This window comes from Moschus berezovskii, chromosome 3, assembly GCF_049115385.1.
Source record: "Moschus berezovskii isolate FMDL1 chromosome 3, NW_MosBer_1.0, whole genome shotgun sequence".
NCBI classification, from domain to species: domain Eukaryota; kingdom Metazoa; phylum Chordata; class Mammalia; order Artiodactyla; family Moschidae; genus Moschus; species Moschus berezovskii.
In genome coordinates this window covers 38,300,498-38,322,589 of record NC_142462.1, presented here as the reverse complement: position 1 = coordinate 38,322,589, position 22,092 = coordinate 38,300,498, and the positions used below count along the sequence as shown (strand labels likewise).

Sequence of the window (22,092 nt, the reverse complement as noted above, 5' to 3'; positions counted from 1 at the left end):
GCCTCATTAGAACAAAAGACATTCCTAGCACCCAGGAAATTCCAAGGGATTGAGGAACTCTGTGTCAGAAACTGGGGTCAAAGACCAATTAGTAGAACAAAGGATGTTCCTAGTGTTCTTACCACTTAGGAAATTCCAAGGATTTTAGAAATTTTGTGCGAGGAACCAGGGGCAGAGACAAACATACATACATATATATGTTTGTGTATATATCTCTATCTATATAATTATATAATAATTATATATAATTATATTCACAACCTCCCTCCTGACTCTTCCTGTCATCTGGTTAGCTAATATTTGCCCCAATTGAAAGGATAATCATTTGACCTTGGAGTCTCTTCTCACAATTATTTTCTGTCCGTATCCTTGAGTGCATGAACTGTCACCACAGCATCACCATCCTGGACAGCTATGTCTCTCCTAATTTTCTTTGCCTGACTCACCACACAGCTGAAACTTTTTCTTGCACATCTTGCTAATGACCTCTTTATTGCCACATCTAGTGGTCTTTCATCAGAGTTCCTTTTGATGACCCCACTGGATATGACACTTACCTCATCTCTCCCTCTCCCTGTTGTTGTTGAGTATTTTGGCTTTCACGACATGTCACTTTCTCCGTGTCGCCACCTCACTTTCCTTCACTCACTTTCTCTCTCTGCCCCTTTTAGTTCCTCTTCCTTGCCCCAGTTGCCATCTGCGAGTACCCTCCAACACCCCAGTCAACTCACACGCCGTCTCTGAAGGAAGAAACTCTTGTGACTTCAACCCTCACCTTCGAGGACAACTTCTACATCAGTAATTCAAGCACGGGATAGAGCAGGTGCTTCACAAACACCCTTGAATTAATTATCAAGTAGTTGATGAAGATGAGCATGTCATTTCCATGGAGTGTCTCACACATAGTGCCAGCTGGAATTGGCAGCAGACTTTGCATCTGGACTGAGCAAGGATGTGTGCTTAGCACTGAATGTGTCACCTGAAACAGACTGTTCCAGCAGCTCTGTTGTATCTTGGAGACCTCATGACTCCATTCTCATGATTGTTAATCCATCCCAGCTGCACTGCCTACAGGACACCAGCCTAAGGTCTTTGGCCAGCCCTCAACATCACTGAGATGGAATTTACAAAAGAAAAATTGAGAAACACCCTCTTGAGGATGAGAGCTCAGAGTAGCAAGTCTTCACTCTCCCTCTCCATTGGGCCACAGGGGGAAACACGTGTGATCTTTCTGGTGTAATGGGGACATGGTAACTATCTTTCCCTCTTGTAACTCTATCATGGGCAGTGAATTAGAAGTGAAAGAGGGTATGTTCATGAGTTATCCCTGAAATAGCTCCGGAGACATTCAGAACTGCCATTGAGTTATGGTTATGATTTTTCTACCCAGGTGTTGTCTAACAAATATGTTTAAAGCAGCATTTTAACAGACACTGTACTAAGTGCTATGGGCTTCCCTGGTGGCTCAGTGGTAAAGAATCTGCCTGCCAAAGCAGGAGACTTGGATTTGATCCCTGGGTGGGGAAGATTCCCCTGGAGAAGGAAATAGCAACCCACTCCAGTATTCTTGTCTGGGAAATCCCATAGACAGAGGACCCTGGCAGGCTACAATCCATGGGGTCACAAAGAGTGACTTAGTGACTAAATAACAACAACATACTAAGTGCTGGTGATACTTGCCCACTGCATCCAAAGAGCTCACACACTCTCAGGTCCCCACACAACCACGTTTACGCTGTGTAACACACAGTTAGACTTGAAATCAGGACAAAGGGCTATCATATTTGTCGTGGTTTTGCAAGGTGTTTTCACATCCACTATTTCATTTAATATTCTTAATAACCCAAGAAGATGGGCAGAGAAAATAGTGTTGATTCCATTTTATAGAAGAGGATCTCAAGACTTAAAAGACGTCACATGCAACGTAATGTGTTTAGCTTACAGTTGAGAGCCGGGACAGCAAGCCAGGTGGCCAAGTAGAATCCCCTGCTTTTGTCACTACCCCGTTCTGCCTTCCTACCTCTTTTTCCTCATCTGTGTGAGGAAGGTGCTAGGCTGGTGTCTTTCTGCTATGATCCCTTCAACTGTAAGACTCCCTGAGTCTATAACCAAGGCCCTCCCGCAAGGGAGCTCCCAGTCCAGGAGGGATAGTTGGACCAAAAAACTAACAACTTTGTTCCCCTGCTACCTCCTAGGGTTGCGTGAAGATTATAGTGTATATTATACTAATCTGGTGCTTGTGTGTGTGTCTGTGTGTGTGATTGAGTAAAACTAGATGGAGTGGTACTTTGTAGGTACCACTTTGCAACAGGTATTTCTCCAGGTTCTCCTTAGTTTTCCAGGTATCTGCCTCACCCAGGAGACTTCGGGGCAGGGATCATGTGACCCACCATAACTAAGAATAGTGTCTTCTTTTTTTAAAAAAAAATTATTATTTATTTTTGGCTGTGCTGGGTCTTCGCTGCTGCACGGGCTTTTCTCTATTTGCTGTGAGCAGGGGCCTGTCTCTGCTTGTGGTGCGCAGGCTTCCCACTGCAGTGGTTTCTCTTGTTCCGGAGCATGCGCTCCAGGGCTCAGGGGTTTCAGTAGTTGTGGCTCCCGGGCTCTGGAGCACAGGCTTAATGGTTGTGGTGCACTAGGCTTAGCTGTTCTGTGGCATGTGGGATCCTCTTCGTACCAGGGATCGAACCCATGTCTCCTGCATTGGCAGAAAGATTCTTTTCCACTAAGCCACCAGGGAAGCCAAGGATAGTGTCTTCAACAGGGATTGTTGAAGAAACAATGGGTACATTGAGGCAGGTTGATCTTAGAGAGGGAGGTGGCTTGATCCATGTGCCAAATTCCCACCTCAACACACATTTTCGTGTTTCTCAAGATAACTAGTTTAATATGCTTGGTGGGAACCCACTGTGGAAGTTTAACAACTGTAAAATGGGGATGGGGGGAAGATTTTGAGTAGAGAGGAGGATGAAGAGGAAGAAAGAGGAAGAAAACAGGAGAGGATGGAGCTAGAGCATTCAAATGTGTAAAAATGCTTCCGTCTTCACAGACGTTAAGTGCCAGGACTTCATCTGTCTTGCCATCCCCATATTTTGCCAGTACTGCAACCGGAACTCCAGGTCTGCCATGGAGACAATCTCATGATGACATTACGTTCCAGGAAGTCTTGCTGAATGCACAGCAGCGGCAGCCCTGGCTCCCCTCTCATTCCTCCAGAAGCCTGCAATTTGTATTGTTTTAGGCTCTGTGGCCCAGGAAGCATTGTTAGATGGACGTGTGCCACCTCCCCACCCGGCTCCCAGTGCTGTCTTTGTGGCCAGTGAAGTAAGTGCATCTTGTGCCTCTTAAGAAATGTGGGACAGGAGGTTGGGTGGAACCCTGCCAGCGTGACAGTGGAGGTGCGTCAGTGGCTCAGCGACAGGTGGCAGAGGCCAAGGGCTTGGGAATCACTTACAGTCACGAAGATTTCTTTCTCTTTCAGCCTTTGCCCTCTGATGGGAATGAAGCAGCAGGCCGCCAAGCCACACAACGGAAGCCTGAAATGAGATGACTTGGGCAATTTGCCCAAGAGTTTCCTTCTTTAAATAATTACAGAGGGGGCATTTGCTTATTGGCTGCCTTAACAGTCTTCTTTTTTTTTTTTTTTTAAAGCAATTCTCTTAAAGACACTGCTCTTGGTCTTACATGCACTTGTCCAGACTTGTCTTATTCTTATAGTACTGATGTTCTACTGTTCAAAAGTTAGGAAGGAGCTGACTCTGAGCTGGAAATAAGGGCAGCAGAAGGTCAAGACTGTGGGCTCATTTTGTGCATGAGTCCCAGAGAAAGAGAGTCCCAGCCATTGCGGGAGGTGGGTTTGAGGGGTTGGATGTGCAAAATGGGGTCTAGCTGGCAGCCCCCGGGGAATCTGCTGATGGTGGGTTGGAAATGGCAACTGCTGAAAAACACTGCAAACTGGGATTGTTTCTCATCTGAAACATGGCGTCTGAACTGACTGTAAATGTTCCCCACAGGGAACTAGGCAAGGGTATGCTGGTAAACTGACTCTTTGGAAAGAAAAAAAAGGAGGGTTGGTTTGTAACCTTAGTACATACTCTGACTCTGGCACATTTCCAGCTACCACAGTTAACCTGCCTGCCAAAATCCAGAATGTTTAACACTCCTCTCTTTGGAACTGGTACCAGCAGCTCCAGCCTGCCAATGGCTAAGAAACAAATTTCTACTTGCCACTCACAGGTCAGCTTTGGGTCCACATGCAATACTCCCCCTGCCCCAAATTAAAAAAAAAAGATTGGTTTCAGTTTTGCCATTTACTACGTGTGTGCTTCTTGGCAAGGGCTTTACTTTTTCCAAACATAGCTCTCTCTTTTGAAAAACAAGAGTTCGGGTTATGCTATGTAGCATCTCTGCCAAGCTCATACCACTCTTCCCTAAGATCCACATCTTCTGTCTCATGGTGCCATGCTTGGGTTAAGAGATTCTGCACCTGTGGCCAGGGGCCAATCAGATCTCTCCCTTGATGATTAGCCCAGAGCAATCCCAAGCTTGAATTTGCGAGTAAAGAGGCAGAGAGAGGGGGACCCAAACAGAGGAAGTCCTCTGCCACCTATCACACCCCTCAGTCTATCTGCTCTTTGCCCTGATTGTTCAGCTTTGTCTTGGAGTCTTGGAGATATCCCAGTTGCTTCCAATAAACTTTCTTCTAGCTCTTGGGCCAGTGAGAGTAGGACTTTGTAAATTGTAAGTAATAGAGCTTTAATAAGGCAGAAATGATCTTCAAGGTGGTTTTTTTTTTTTAGCTTTAATATTACACCAGTGGTTATCTAAGTATGGTTTTCCCACCAGCAGCATCAACATCACTTGGGAATTTATCAGAAATGCCCCACCCCAGATCTATTAAATCAGAAACTCTAAGGGGGGCGTCCAGCAATTTGTGATTTTACAAGTCTTTTAGTTCTGACGTGTGCTCAAGTTTTGCAAACTGCTGTATTTACTATTTTAAAGGGTTATGTTTTATGTAAGAAAGGGATTTTCATAATAAGTGCCACGATCTTTCTTTTCTAATTTACTAGATTGAGGGTCAAAAGATGATTTTTATTGGTAAAAAATTTAATTTTTAAAAAATTATTAATTTTATTAAATCTTCACCCTAGCATATTTTTTCTTTTTATAAAACCATTTAAAATTTTTATTTTATTAAGCTTTTTTTTTTTTTTTTTGGCTGTGCCACACAGCATGCAGGGTCTTAGTTACCTAACCAAGTATTGAACTTGTGCCCCCTACAATGCAAGTATGGGGGTCTTAATCACTGGACCACCAGAGAAGTCCCCCAAAGTTTTTATAAATAACATGTATTACTTTTACAACTCTAAAGAAATTTCAACAGATTTTGTTTTTCTTTTTTTAATTTTCCATTTCAGTGAACTAAGACTGACATTTCAAGGATTAGCGTAAAAGAATAGAAGAAAAGTGTGAACAGTGAAAATGCTGCCAATAAAGGACAAAAAAGTAAGCAAAGATCATTTCAAATGGTGAAAGTCTGGAAGGGAATACAAAACAGATAACCCAGATGCTGTGTGGTTTTGCACTGGACCAGATTTCGCAAAATGTGCCATTAAACACTGAAATGACTAATAATTTCTGGCATTGGGAAACTGCAGTAATGATTGATTTACATAAGTACAGTAAAAAGTGAAACAGGAAACTTTGACTTAAGTTCATCCTGGTGGTTTTCACTGTTAGGTTTGGAAAGATAAGGTTGAATTGGAATTTTCATTGTCACAGGATCTTAAAACAGGCAGTTGGAATAGATAGGGCTCCTTTGTGGATTGGTTGTTTGAAAATAACCTATTATTTTCCCATGGAAAATCATACGTTGGAGGGCCGACTGCAGGTAGCACAACAGAATCCTTATTGGAAGGAAATCACAGTGCTGGTCATAGTACAGGTCCCTGGGAGGGCAGGTTCCATGAGATACCCTGCACTTTAGCAGTTCCCTCAGCAGCCCTTAGAGGACAACCTCTGTGCTGGTGTAAGGGAAAGCAGAGTGATGGAAGAAGGGACTCAGTGGAGGGTGGGGAGTCCTCTGGGGGAAGGAATTGGGACTTCATTTGCAGAAGTGTCAACAGGAAGAACACTAGGGTGGAGGGGGCTCTGCCACTGAGTGTCCAAATATGTGTGTTATTCATAAATTGAATAACCAAAAAAATTGGGAACTACCTGTATTTGCTATTGGATGCTGTATCTATCGGAGAAGGCAATGGCAAGCCACTCCAGTACTGTTGCCTAGAAAATCCCATGGATGGAGGAGCCTGGTAGGCTGCAGTCCGTGGGGTCGCTGAGGGTCGGACACGGCTGAGCGGCTTCACTTTCACTTTTCACTTTCACACATTGGAGAAGGAAATGGCAACCCACTCCAGTGTTCTTGCCTGGAGAATCCCAGGGACGGGGGAGCCTGATGGGCTTCCATCTATGGGGTCACACAGAATCGGACACGACTGAAGTGACTTAGCAGCAGCAGCAGCAGCAGCTGTATCTATTGTGGTGTCAACCTCTGAAACAAGTCTGAAGAGCCTAGTGGTTATACTTGCTGGCTTTGCAGTCAGGTGGATCTTGGTTTGAATTCCAATTCCATGTGACCTTGGGCTAGTTACTGAAACATGCTGTGTCATGTCCTCATCTATAAAAGGGAGGTGGTAATGATGAGTGTTTACCTGACAGGGTTGCTGTAAGAATTCAATGAGATAATTTATATAAAGCGCTTAACACACTGTACATTTAATGTAGAGGGCTTTCCAGGTGGCATAGTGGTAAAGAATCGGCCTGACAATGCAGGAGACACAAGAGACGTGGGTTCGATCCCTGGGTCGGGAAGATCCCCTGGAAAAGGAAATGGCAACCCATTCCAGTTTTCTTGCCTGGAGAATCCCATGGACAGAGGAGCCTGGTGGGCTATAGTCCATGGGATTGCAAAGAGTCAGACATGACTGAACACACACACTCTGTGTCTTAGCCCTTAAAATGCTTTAGTTAAATGATTCTTATCCTTTTTGAAAAAGAAAATGATAGTTTGAAGTTTAGAGAGGTTGATTAACACAACGTAAGAAGTGTAAAGAGGACTTTAATAATTGTGGAAAATTGCACCTACTTTCATATGTGAGCTGGTGAACTTCCCCCCGCCCATCTCTGAATCTTTATAGAAGATTGCTACGAATGTGTTCCATAGGAATTTAAGAATTCTAGAGAAAATAAATACAGGAAAAGCTTCTATAATGATTCATGATGCAGAAAAGATGTTTATTATTATAATGATTATTTCCCTCAATATGATTGCTGTTTGAAGATAATAGTATTTAAAAACAAAAACCAAAACAAGCCCTGCCTAATAGTGCAGGTAAACTGGCCTGGGTATATTTAATCATGCATCTTGCTCTTCTGACAGCACCAACTGCTGAAAATATTCATGAGTGTGGTTTTGCCTTCATGTTCCTGGGTAAATACGGGTAATACATTGTCCTTCTGGGCCTTAGGAATGTTTTGAAAGGCCTGAAGGTTTACAGCTGTTTGGCTCTGACACAGGATTTCCCAGGGCCTTTGTGGTGTGTGGGCAAAGCATGTTTGTCATGTGTAACTTGGTGGGTGTGCTGGCTATGGCCAATGTCATCTAGAGAAGATGCCAAGGAAGGGCCCATGGAGCCCCATGTGTCTGTCCCAGAGATTTGGAGCACGTCCCCGAGTGGTGCTTCTGTCTTCGAGCAGGGAGACACAAGTAAGTTCTGTTGATGTGTCTTCTATTTACTGCAATTGATTCCATCTCAGTAACATACCCTTAAAGTCCAAGCATTTACAGAGTAAGAGGACAAACTTCAAAAGAACATGAATCTTTGTACCAGGTGGAGTTTGAGAGCTCTCTTATGACTTCTCTGGGTCTGTTCTGGTTAGCTGTAGAGCCTCAGGCACTGCATGGGTCCCCGAAGAGTGCCAGGATGATGAGTTCAGACTACAGTGAGCTCAAGTTGGTGGCTGAGTCCTATAGACGAAAGCTCTGGAGTCAGAAGGCCAGAGGTCCTGGGTCTGGCTGGCTAATGTAGTCACGTAACCACTGCCAGTCAAGGAGTACCTCCAGTTAGGGCCCAGTCGAAGTGGTTTTCTGAAGGAGTTTGTGCCTAGAACTCTCCCCCATGGGTGCCTTACATTAGAAGCAGTAATTCTCAACTGACTCTCAGACAGATCCTGATAAGATAATACCTGACAACTTCCTTGGGGTATAAGCCCTCCTAAGAATATTCACATTTTAATAAGAGGCAGTTGGAGATTTAAAGAGATTGTTAGACAAAAAAAAAGAAATCTTTTTGTAGGTTGGGTACAAGAGCAGCTGATGTGGGAAATAACTTTTGAATATACGGTCCTGTCTGGTAACCCTAAATGACTTGCATTATGCTTGTCTAATTGGACTGACTTTTCTCTCTTGTAAAATGGGGATAGCAACCCTTGACCTTTCTGACTCAGAAAGATACATCATGACAAAAAGAGATCATAGATGATACTTTTGAAAGTATTGACATCAGGGCATTTTGTTGTAATTTTTAATAGGCAACAATGTGCCATTAAGGAAAAAGCGTAAGTTTTGGAGTGAGACAGATGTGGGTTCTGATTGCTCTATGTGAGCTGCATGAAAAATCACTGAACTTTTGTGAGCTTCAGTTTTTTCACTTATAAATAGGGATGACGGTCCCCACCTCTCAAGTTAATTGTGAGGTGAGTAAGAACACCAATAAATGCTGGCAGTTATCATTCCTCAGAGCACCATTCAAATGTGAGGTTTTATTTTCTACAAAGAGCAGTTATGGTATAAATCCAGTCTAATCTCAGGTTGATGGAAGGCTGCATGACCTTTGAGGATCCAGGGGACCTCTGGGGTGCAGTTGGAACTGAAGCAGGGGAGCTATGAGCTCCATTTCACAACTGAGGCTGTGCTTCTAGGTGGCCTCTTGGGGCATTTGACCGTTATTCCCCAGTGACCTTATCTTTCAGGCATCCCTTAAAATGCCAGCTTTGAATAAGTGAAGCCCAATCTGTATATCACCAGCTCTCTGTACAGGGCCTGGGACACAGTAGGGGATCTACCAACATTAATTAAATATTCAAATGACCAGGATCGGCCATCTGTACTTGCATGGGCTCCTCCACAAAGTCCAGTCTGAACCTGAGCTCTAGGAAATCAGGACTGGGAGAAGTCTATGTTGTCATGCAATGAGAATTTAATATCCAGATGGTATTGAGGGCAAAAAAACTAGTGTGGACTACATAGGGATGGAGTGTGCTCCTTTTCATCCCAGGTCAGCCTGGAAAAGTCATGTGTCTTGATCTACAGAGCTGAAGGAAGTATGGAAAATGTTAGCTTATGTGTCAGGAAGATGGATACATGTCACTGCTTATTGCTACTCTGGAATCAGGGATCATTCATTCATTCAACAAATACTTATTGAGGCCCTACTATATGCCAAGCATTATTTTAGACACTCAAGGTATATCACTGAACAAAACAGACAAAATCCTTGTCCTCAAGGAGTTTCCATTTGAATGGGGAAAATAGACTGTTAGCAAAGAGATCATTAACAAAGGTAGGTTGAATAAAACTAAAGCAGTGTCAGGGGGTGGAAAAAGCCAAGGGGTATGATTTCCAGTAGGGTGGTCAGGAGACAGCAAGAGGGCCTCTCTGGCTGACGCATGTACGGAGGAGAGAGTGATAAGAAATGAGGTTGGAAGGAAGCAAGAGCCAGGTCCTGGAGTCATTTTAGGCCAAGGCTAGGACTTTGGGTTTATTCTAATGGTGACAAGAGAATTTTGAGCAGATGAGTGATTTCTGCTCTTAAAGGACTCTGGCTGCCTGGCCAGCTGCTCCTGCAGAAGCTCTGGTGAGAAGTAACTGCCACATGGAGAAGGATGGAAGGGGCGGAAGAAATAGTAAATGAAGAAATGTGGCATATGACTTAGTGACTGAGTCGACAGGATTTGCCAATGCATTGGATGGAACATTTGAGAAAGAGAGACCAAGGATCACTCCAAGATGTTTTACCTAATTAGGAGGAAGTGTTTCCTGAGATGGGATGTAAAAAGAAGGGGAAGGTTTTGTGAAGGGAAATGAAAGATTTGATTCGGGGTCCCCTTATAGTCAGTCACCTATTGCAATGTAACAAACCACTCCAAGACCTAGTAACTTAAAAGTACAATGGATTATTATCTTTCATGTTTCTTAAAGGTGGACTAGGCTCAACTAAGTGGTTCTTGGTTGTTTTTCTTTGGCAGTTGCAGTGAGTCATTTGGGGTTCATTCCTGTGGCTGGCAGGCAATTCTGGCCATTTGCTGGAAGCTCAGCTAGAGCTGTCAATGGTAGTGCGAACATATGTTGCTTAACCTTCTTACAGTAGGGCATCTGGGTTCCAAGAATGAGTATCCCAGGGAGTTGCATTCCAAGAGCTAGGCAGAAGTTCCACCGTGGCTTCTTATGGCCTACCTCTGCAAGTGTCAAGCTGTTACTTCTGCAGAGTTTTACTGGTCAGGCAAGCCACTAAGGCCAGCCCATATTCAAAGGAGAAGGAGTAGGACTTTACCTCTTGATGCAAGGAGCAGCATCCATATATAGGGAGGGAAAGAGCTGTTGTCAGTCAACTTGGGGCTCCATCCACCAGTGATACTCTGAGTTTGAGATGTGTACTGATATTCAAGTCTGGAACTCAGGGAGAGATTGAAAGTGAAAGTGTTAGTCGTTTGGTCGTGTCCGACTCTTTGTGACCCCATAGAATGAGCCCACCAGGCTCCTCTGTCCATGGGATTCTCCAGGTAAGAATACTGGAGTGGGTTGCCATTTCCTTCTCCAGGGAATCTTCCCAACCCAGGGATCAAACCCAGGTCTCCTGCGTTAGAGGCAGATTCTTTACCAGCTGAGCTACCAGGAAAGCCCCAGGGAGAAATTGGGTCTCTGGAAATTGGGCAGGGACGTTCCCTTCAGGATCTTCAGAATTCTTAGACCTGATATGTTAAATTAGAAACAAATTACTCTCCTACCTTTTTTTTCCCCCCAAGAATGATTGGAACTATATGTTTCAGTTGGATATGTCTCTGGTAGCTAAAAAGAACTGCATTTAAAAAAAATCATCATTAATATTTATTGTTTACATAATGCAATGCCTGATGCTATAGACGTATAATAAGTATTAATCGTTATTATTGGCTAGTACATTTTTTTTACTTCCTTATTCACATTGTATCTAAACTGCCTGTCTGTCCAATGCTATCTCTGTAGCAGGTTACTCAGGCTGTAATCACATTGGGTTGATTGCTCCTGATGCTGTAAAACAGTTCAGATGACCTTTTCTTTCTTTTAACCCCATTATTAATATGTGCACCACTTCTCAACCTGGAGTCCTCTGACATATTTCCTGAGTCCATAAGATCTATGGGATTTAAACATGTCTGGATTTTCATATTTGTGGTCATCCTAAAGTAAGAGCACACTCTGGAACTCTCAGACTGCCCCTTTTATTGAAGTTATTGTTGTCGTTCAGTCACTCAGCTGTGACCACTCTTTGTGACCCCATGGACTGCAGCCCGCCAGGCTTCCTCGTTCTTCACTATCTCCTGGAGTTTGCTCAAACTCGTGTCCATTTAGTTAGTGACGCCATCCAACCATCTCATCCTCTGTCATCCCCTTCTCCTGCCTTTTTCCCCAGCATCAGGGTCTTTTCCAGTGAGTTGGCTCTTCTCATCAGGTGGCCAAAGTATTGGAACTTCAGCTTCAACATCAGTCCTTCCAGTGAATATTCAGGGTTGATTTCCTTTAGGATTGACTGGTTTGATCTCCTTGCTGTCCAAGAGACTCTCAAGAGTATTCTCCAGCACCACAGTTTGAAGGCATCATTTCTTTGGTGCTCAGCATTTTTAATTGTCCATCTCTCACATTTGTACATGACTACTGGAAAAACCATTACTTTGACTATATGGAACTTTGTCAGTAAAGTGATGTCTCTTTTTAAGTGATTGCTCTTTTTAACACGATGTCTAGGTATGTCATAGCTTATCTTCTAAGGAGTGAGCATCTTTTAATTTCATGGCTGCAGTCACTGTCCACAGTGATTTTGGAGCCCAGGAAAATAAAGTCTGTCACTGTTTCTATTTTTCCCCTTATCTATTTGTCATGAAGTGATGGGACAAGATACCATAATCTTAGCTTTGAAAGTTGAGTTTTAAGTCAGCTTTTTACTCTTCTCTTTCACCTCAAGAGGCTCTTTAGTTTCTCTTCGCTTTCTGCCATAACATATTGTCATCTGCATATCTGAGCTTGTTGATATTTCTCCAGGCAATCTTGATTCCAGCTTGAGCTTTATCCAGCCCAGCATTTCACATGATGTACTCAGCATATAAGTTAAATAAGCAGGGTGATCATATACAGCCTTGATATACTCCTTTCCCAGTTTTGAACCAGTCTGTTGTTCCATGTCCAGTTCTCACTGTTGCTTCTTGACCTACATACAGGTTTCTCAGAAGGCAGGAAAGGTGGTCTGGTACTCATAGCTCTTTAAGAATTTTCCACAGTTTGTTGTGATCCACAGTCAAAGGCTTTAGCGTAGTCAATGAAGCAGAAATAGATATTTTTCTGGGATATTCCATGCAATTTCATAGGGGCATTTCCGCTGTACATAAGGTCATGTTAATACCAAGTAAAGTCAAATTACATTATGCACTCTAAGCTTTTACAGTCATTCTGTAGAGAAAGATGGTAGGACAATGGAATGGACCAATCATTGGTATGTGTAATTGTAAGGACCCCAGAGCTTGACCATCAATACATATTCATGAAGTCAGTGGCTATATTGTGAAATCTCATCTTTTAATATACAAATTAGCAATGGTTAGATAGCAGTAAATGAATGTAGTAGTGAAAAACAGATTTTTTTTTTATTAATTAGTATTTTTAAATTTCAATATTGTATTTTGAAGTATGCACATTGGCCTTTCAAGATAATGGGTCTGTTGTTAAAAGAAAACGTTTTTTAAAAAGATAAACAATGAGGATGATAACAATAAAAGTTCAAATGATGATCCAAGTTTGCAACAAGTGATACGAAACTCTAATAACCAAACATTAGCAGTTCAGTGGCAGCAATTAACATTGTCCATTACTCTCAATTAATGTCAGTAATTTGCACTTTATTGGTTTTGTAACTTGGTTTATATTTAATTTGTAGGACTGAAAGAGGTCAGTCTTCATTCCAATCCCAAAGAAAGGCAATGCCAAAGAATGCTCAAACTACCACACAATTGCACTCATCTCACACGCTAGTAAAGTCATGCTCAAAATTCTCCAAGCCAGGCTTCAGCAATATGTGAACCGTGAACTTGCAGATGTTCAAGCAGGTTTTAGAAAAGGCAGAGGCACCAGAGATCAAATTGCCAACATCTGCTGGATCATGGAGAAAGCAAGAGAGTTCCAGAAAAACATCTATTTCTGCTTCATTGACTATGCCAAAGCCTTTGACTGTGTGGATCACAATAAAATGTGGAACATTCTGAAAGAGATGGGAATCCCAGACCACCTGACCTGCCTCTTGAGAAACCTGTATGCAGGTCAGGAAGCAACAGTTAGAACTGGACATGGAACAACAGACTGGTTCCAAATAGGAAAAGGAGTACGTCAAGGTTGTATATTGTCACCTTGCTTATTTAACTTATATGCAGAGTACATCATGAGGAACGCTGGGCTGGAAGAAGCACAAGCTGGAATCAAGATTGCCGGGAGAAATATCAATAGCCTCAGATATGCAGATGACACTACCCTTATGGCAGAAAGTGAAGAGGAACTCAAAAGCCTCTTGATGAAAATGAAAGAGGAGAGTGAAAAGGTTGGCTTGAAGCTCAACATTCAGAAAACGAAGATCATGGCATCTGGTCCCATCACTTCATGGGAAATAGATGGAAAAACAGTGGAAACAGTGTCAGACTTTATTTTGGGGGGCTCAAAAATCACTGCAGATGCTGATTGCAGCCATGAAATTAAAAGACGCTTGCTCCTTGGAAGGAAAGTTATGACCAACTTTGATAGTATATTAAAAAGCAGAGACATTACTTTGCCAACCAAGGTCCGTCTAGTCAAGGCAATGGTTTTTCCCGTGGTCATGTATGGATGTGAGAGTTGGACTGTGAAGAAAGCTGATCGCCAAAGAATCGATGCTTTTGAACTGTGGTGTTGGAGAAGACTCTTGAGAGTCCCTTATACTGCAAGGAGATCCAACCAGTCCATTCTAAAGGAGATCAATCCTGGATGTTCATTGGAAGGACTGATGCTAAAGCTGAAACTGCAATACTTTGGCCACCTCATGTGACGAGTTGACTCACTGGAAAAGACTCTGATGCTGGGAAAGGTTGGGGGCGGGAAGAGAAGGGGACGACAGAGAATGAGATGGCTGGATGGCATCACCGACTCTGTGGACATGAGTTTGAGTGAACTCCGGGAGTTGGTGATGGACAGGGAGGCCTGGCGTGCTGTGATTCATGGGGTCGCGGAGAGTCGGACACGACTGAGCGACTGAACTGAACTGAACTGAACTGAACTGAATTTGCACTTTATTGGTTTTGTAACTTGGTTTATATTTAATTTGTAAACTTCATTTAGTTTTAGATTTGCGTAAGAGCTGTGAGCAAAAGGCATATACACTTCATTCATCTTAAAGAAATATTATAGTTAAAATAATTTAAGTGAACAATGACAATTTCAAATATTTTTTCTTCAATGGATTTTTCTCATTACCCTTATTTAAGAATAACTGACTTAATGAATAAACTCCTCTAAATCCAACAAACAGTATCATCATAGTCTAAGAAGGAAACAACCAAAACAACTCAGGGCCCATTTTTTCCTCCCAGAGATGTTTATAGGCTTGTAAAATTCTGGATCCAGTTGTTTTTTATTGGTGTTTTGTTTTTTAAAGACTTTTTGTTTGTTTTGCCTGTGTAGAACACAGCAGAAATTTGAACATGCATTTTTTGGGGATGGGTTTTATGGTCTTTAGAGAAATTTGCTCCTTGTACTCCAACTATATCAATCTACTCTCAATACCAAGAATGTACCAAGCTCTTTGCCACCTCAGCACCCTTGCACTTACTGTGTCTCCCATCTGGTCTAGAGCACCTTCCCTTGGGTTTTTCGAGGCTCAGCTTTTTTTTTATTAGGTCTCTGCCTAAATGTCCTTCTTCAGAATGCTCCTCCTTGATCACTTCTGTCTGAAAGAGAATCCTCTTATTTTTCCTCTTTACCTTCTTTATTTCGCTCACACGACTTACAGCATCTCTCATGATTTAAGATGTTTATTTCACTTTTCCTCTGCCTGCCACTGTCTTTGGACTGTGAGTTATCAGAAGGAAGGTTTTGTGTCTGCCTTTTTTACCATTGTAGCATCTAGCACACTGTATGATGAACAATAGAGACCCAATCAGCATAGATTAAATTTGGAGATACAATAATCACTGCTTTTATGACAGATTATGACGTCTATGAAGCCATTGTGAAAGTAACAAGAACTTAATCAATGGTGAAAAACATTCAAGTAATCAAATTAAAAAAATTATATGGTCTTGGTGTATTTGTTGAGCTGAGTGGTGCAAAGAAACCAAAAGTAGGCATCAACTTCCCAACAGAGTGTAGCTTTGCTTTTTGAGCTATAGTCAATTATTCTCCTGGTTCCTATGGGTTGTCGTCCCCTATGGTTTGATGAGGAGGTAAGAGGTAAATAATGATTCCTTGCAGCCCTCTTCTATCTGATCATGGCCAGGATGCATGCCTTAGTCAGGATGAGAAATGTGAAAGTTGATAATTAATGGAGTCAGAGGTAAAAATAATGATGAGGTTTTCTTTTTTCTCATACCAACTCATATATATGGATTCCAGAGAAATAGTGTAGATGCTGTCCTTTGCAAAGCAGAAATAGAGACACAGATGCAGAGATCAAACATATGGACACCAAGGGGGAAAGGGAGGAGGGTGCGATGAATTGGGAAATCAAGATTGACATATATACACTATTGATACTGTATATAAGATAGATAACCAACAAGAGCCTTCTGTATAGCTCAGGAAACTCTACTCAATGTTCTGTGGTACCTAAATGGGAAGGAAACCCCCCAAAAAGGGAACATGTGTACATGTGTAGTTGGTTCACTTTGCTATACAGCAAAAACCAATGCAACATTGCAAAGCAACCATACTCCAATAAAAATTAATTTTAGAAAAACTGCAAAAAACAAACAAAAAACAAACAGAGGAACAGGGAAGGGAGAAGGAACATGGTTGGAATAAAAATCATCAATTACTATTTTTGCCTTTCTTTTTTCTATGCCTGTGCTATCTCCTTGAGAAGCCTTAAACCTTGGCTTTTTATCTATTCAGCTCAGAATTCTGTTAAGTTATATATCAGATACTTACCATTTTTCATTGACTCTTACATGAACATTTCCCCCACCTTTTAATGTCACTGAAATTGAGATGCATCACAATTTATGTCATGTGATGGTTTGTTTGATGGCCTTTTTCTTTTTAGATAATAAAATAATGTGTACTTTAAAATTGGTGGCATTTCACAGTCAATAAAATAAATTAACTCTCTTTTTGGAGGCAGTTGTCTAATGTTAATTTGCTAAGTGAAGGCATTTGAAGCAGTCTGCTAGAAGTCAGTCCCTGCAGCAGCTTCTCAGCAAACAAATGGCCATCGACATTTCCTGGGCAGTCGTGGTGCTCTTCCAGCCTGGGAGTGGAGTCCATTTTTCATTTGAACTTAGGTTGACCCTGTGATTTACTTTGATCAATAGAATGTGGGAGACATGACACTGCGCGACTTTGGGGCTGTCAGAGGACTCCAGTCCTTTTGGAGAGCCAGCAACCTCCCTGTAACTAAACTGAGGCTGCTGAATGATGAGAGACGCATGGAGAGGGGCCTCTGGAGGAGAAGGGCAGCCTCCCCGCCAGCACTTAGCCCCGTGCTCTGAGCATGTGAGTGAGGCCACCTTGCCTCTTCCTGCCCCAGTCGATTCCCCTCAAGTAGCACCACTTGAAGCAGAGGTAAACAATCACCACTGAGCCTGCTCTGAATTCCCAGAACCGTGAATAATAGCTGGGTTTTTGTTTGAAGCCCCTGTATTTTAGGGTGGTTTGTTAGGTGGTAATAGATAACCGAGAGAGCAATTGAGTTAGGACTTCAGTCCTACAAAGATTTTTTCAATTTTTCCCAACTTGGAGAAAACCCTTCCCCCGCTCAGATAAAGAAATATCTTTCAATGTATGAGCCTCATAAAAACTGCCCATGTTTCTCCCTGTTCAGATTTCCCAGCACTAACAAAACAATCCTTGACGTACTATGAGAAGTCACAGTCCAAAAACAAATCCTTCTGGGAGCCTCATTTCCTCAAATCACCTTCCCGCTTAAAATTGTTTCTACTCAATGTGACGGTGCTTCATGGGGGTATCTTCGACTCCTAAAATGTGTTTTTCTACCTAATCTAAAGTAAAACTACATAATCACTGGGGAACCCCCTCTAAAAATGTCCAGTGCTTCTAAACAAGAAATGACATGGCAATTCTATAAGAGGACACACATTGACAGCCATTGTTCAAGATCATGATTACTCAGAGAAACCAAACTGCATCCAACAAACCTGAGAACAACTATGGCACAAGGTGTGTTTGCCAAAACAACAATCATAGAAGAGGCATGTCTCCTGAGAATGGCCACTCTGAACAGCTAACCCTGCTGACCAAGCAGGATATCCTCAGTGTGTGCAGAAGTTTCTCAATAGGAAGCATGAGAATTAGGAACATTGCAAAAGGAAGGGCAAGAACACTGAAAGACTAATATCCGGTGAGGTGTGAGGGGAAAAACTTAAGCTACTCACTTTGCAGTAACAACCTCACATGGAAAGCTATTTTGGTAGCCAAGTGTGGAAAGTTAACTTTAACCAAATAAAACCAGGGGGTCATAAACTGAATTCATGAGTCTGGTTTTCCAAGCTTATTTGCTCTTTCAGGAGAAAATTTCCTCTATTGCTCCATGAAATATGAGTGTATATGTGTTTTACCCTTTAATAAAACAAACCACATTATCTCTTAAAGTCCCATTATGCCAAAGCCTTTGACTGTGTCGATCACAATAAACTGTGGAACATTCTGAAAGAGATGGGAATCCCAGACCGCCTGACCTGCCTCTTGAGAAACCTGTATGCAGGTCAGGAAGCAAGAGTTAGAACTGGACATGGAACAACAGACTGGTTCCAAATAGGAAAAGGTGTACATCAAGGTTGTATATTGTCACCTTGCTTATTTAACTTCTATGCAGAGTACATCATGAGGAACGCTGGGCTGGAAGAAGCACAAGCTGGAATCAAGATTGCTGGGAGAAATATCAATAACCTCAGATATGCAGATGACACTACCCTTATGGCAGAAAGTGAAGAGGAACACAAAAGCCTCTTGAGGAAAGTGAAAGAGGAGAGTGAAAAGGTTGGCTTGAAGCTCAACATTCAGAAAACGAAGATCATGGCATCTGGTCCCATCACTTCATGGGAAATAGATGGAAAAACAGTGGAAATAGTGTCAGACTTTATTTTTTGGGGCTCAAAAATCACTGCAGATGCTGATTGCAGCCATGAAATTAAAAGACGCTTGCTCCTTGGAAGGAAAGTTATGACCAACCTTGATAGTATATTAAAAAGCAGAGACATTACTTTGCCAACCAAGGTCCGTCTAGTCAAGGCTATGGTTTTTCCCGTGGTCATGTATGGATGTGAGAGTTGGACTGTGAAGAAAGCTGATCGCCGAAGAATCGATGCTTTTGAACTGTGGTGTTGGAGAAGACTCTTGAGAGTCCCTTATACTGCAAGGAGATCCAACCAGTCCATTCTAAAGGAGATCAATCCTGGATGTTCATTGGAGGGACTGATGCTAAAGCTGAAACTGCAATACTTTGGCCACCTCATGCGACGAGTTGACTCACTGGAAAAGACTCTGATGCTGGGAAAGGTTGGGGGCGGGAGGAGAAGGGGACGACGGAGAATGAGATGGCTGGATGGCATCACCGACTCTGTGGACATGAGTTTGAGTGAACTCCGGGAGTTGGTGATGGACAGGGAGGCCTGGTGTGCTGTGATTCGTGGGGTCGCGGAGAGTCGGACACGACTGAGCGACTGAACTGAACTGAACTGATTCCTATTCCACAGCTTAATCCAGGTATGCAATCCAGTAATTATAACTGATTTAACATTTCTTTAAAATTAAACACACTACTTTTTCCTTTTTTCTGCCTAACCTTTTTAAAGGGACAATAAAACTGAGAATGAAATATCTTCTGCAGCCTTTGACTGGCACATGAGAGCTTCCCCAGGATCTAGCTGGTGTTATAAAACCTTTTATGAGTTCCAGTCAATCGGTCAACCCAGAAAGTCCATCCATGTGAAACCTGTGGACATTGATCTACTGACGGGTGCAATCAAGATGAAGATTAATACCATCTTTATTATGCTTTAGTGGAGAATCATGCTTGACTTTGGATTGCTATATAACATCTGGGAGAGACATTAACTCAGAAGGAAAACTATAGAACAGGATCACCAAGAAGAAGCAAACCACAAAGGAAGGGGAAAGTGGTGTCAGAAAAGTTCAGTCTGACAGATACTGCCATGAATTTACTGACTTTATTTGCAATGAGGCAGAAAGAAAGGCATCCTTTCCCTACCAAATACCAAAGCTTGTTTTGTCACTGTGGCAAAGACACAATGATCGACTTTAAGTTGACAACGCCATGCTGAGGCCTCCTTGCCTTTCCTCTAGTCTGCATCAGCAGTTTGCCAGATATCATAGGCTGTGCATTAAAAAACCTCATTCCAAGCTAAAAAGAAGAACTGTTGGTTTTTCTTCAAATAAATCTAGAAAAACTATTTTTTTTTCACTTTCTCCTCTAGCAAAGGAAGTAAGGGAATTCACACCAGATCAGAGACCCAAAAAGGTTAAGTTCCCTAGGGTTTGACCCTTCTCTCTTGACAGGAATAGCTTTAAGTAACTTTGGGGGTGACAGTGTGAGATATCCTCATGACCTTTCCCCAGCCCTCAACATTTCCCTCACAGCATGTGAGTGTTTTCACTTCTCTTTGTGAGGCTTTGCTGAAGGACCACCAGTTAAACCTACTTCTAAAGATGCAAATGGCCCAGCAAGGAAGGTAGGATGATAGGAACTCTGATCTTCCCTTGGGGCTGAGCATAGAGAATGGGACAAGGCAGGGCTCAGGAAATGTGCACTGAAAGTTTGAAGGTTGACTGTACGTGGGTTATTGATCTTGTTAGGACTTCCAGGTGGGGCCCCAGAGCTCTGAGGAACACCTCAGATACTGAGGCCAAGGAGCAGGGCAGCCGATGCTGGGAGATGACACTGTGGAAATCAGAACCTGAGTGACAAGGGCAGTGGGGTGCACTGGGCATTCAGGGAGAGGGATCTTCCAAGATGACACAGAGCACACGGGTTGGTGGAAGTGGGCCTTTCAAAGTACACGGGGTACTGGGTACTGGTCAGCCCAGTTTTCTGGAAGATGATGCAGGAATACTTCTCTTCCTTCTGTTCCTCCCACCTTCTGTGCCTAGGAACTAAGACTCCGGTGGGAACCGTTGGTACCAAGACTTAACTCTGGGCTGGGCCTTCTTTAACCTCTCTGGCATCTGTGAACTGGTTTCTTCTCAGTCACGCTTGTTAACCGTATTATGTAGCACATGATATTCTGTGAACCACTGGCTTACAGAAACAATTTGTGGGCTGCTTTTAAGGTAAGACTATCTACATCTCATTAAGATGTTTGCCAGTCCGTCTCTTGTGACTACACCCAGAGTCTTGCTAAATTCAAGCCCTCTTGGTCAGCATAGAGAGCCATGTGCTAATCAGGGTTGGACTTGAAACAGCTGGGCAATGAACCAGTTTCCTTTATCTTCCTTTGCATTGTCAGCGGTCATCATGATTCATATGACATAGTTCCTCGAAAGACAAACCAAAAAAGATGATGGAACAGAATTCACAGAATACCTTCTATTGCCTGTGGCTTATGCATGTGTGTGTGTGCTTAGTTGCTCAGTCATGCCCAACTCTTTGTGACCCCATGGACTGTAGCCCACCAGGCTCCTCTGTCCATAGGGATTCAATAGGCAAGAATACTGGAGTGGGTTACCATGCCATCCTCCAGGGGATCTTCCCAACTCAGGGGTTGAACCCAGGTCTCCCACTTTGCAGGCAGGTTCTTTACCTTCTGAGCCACCAGGGAGGATGATAGGAAGGAAGCCCATGGCTTATGCATACATATTTTAATATTATTTATAAGTGCATAGTTAAGAGTGTTTTGGTCTTAGAGTTGGAAGCATAAAATGAAACTATGGTAATTAAATATAGTTATTGGGTAATTGTATTTGCTTCTAATCTATATTTTAGCTGACCTACTGCAAACAAAGTAAAAGACAGTGACTATTAGCACAAGGCTGATTCCTCCAATGTGGGAATAGAAGGAAATAAGACTTCATAAGTATGTATGTAACACAGACAAATTACAATTTTTTAAATTAAGTATTATGGATTAAAAGGCTTCCTCGGTGGCATAGTGATAAAGAATCTGCCTGCCAAGGCAGGAGACACAAGAGACGTGAATTCAATCCCTGGTCAGGTAGATTCCCTGGAGAAGGAAATAGGAATCCACTCCAGTATTCTTGCCTGGAAAATTCCATGGACAGAGGAACCTGGAGGGCTAAAGTCCATGGAGTCCCAAAAAGTTGGACACGACTGAATGACTGAGCACACACAGCTATGGATTGAAATTTTACAAGAGAAGGTCCAATCAGGATATAACAAGATTATAAGACCATTAGTTCAGTGGTCCTCAAAGAGAGGCCAGAGAACCCCTGGGGACACCTGGTTCTAAAGGAGATTCACAAAACCCTGGGTTTTTCCAACTACATATCTGTGTGAAGCTGGATTTTCTTCATATTCTTCTGTTAAAACAGCATAACTAACAGGTTGAAAT

General features: G+C 42.5%; 1 long non-coding RNA gene across 1 annotated transcript; it reads left to right on the top strand.

Annotated features, from left to right (window-relative positions):
* The first annotated feature begins 3,183 nt into the window (after nucleotides 1–3,183).
* Nucleotides 3,184–14,409, top strand: LOC129552298 (uncharacterized). The gene is made up of 4 exons (XR_016036886.1): nucleotides 3,184–3,324; nucleotides 3,482–4,236; nucleotides 5,421–5,508; nucleotides 13,248–14,409. It is a non-coding gene; the product is annotated as an uncharacterized LOC129552298 (long non-coding RNA).
* The last annotated feature ends 7,683 nt before the right edge of the window (nucleotides 14,410–22,092 follow it).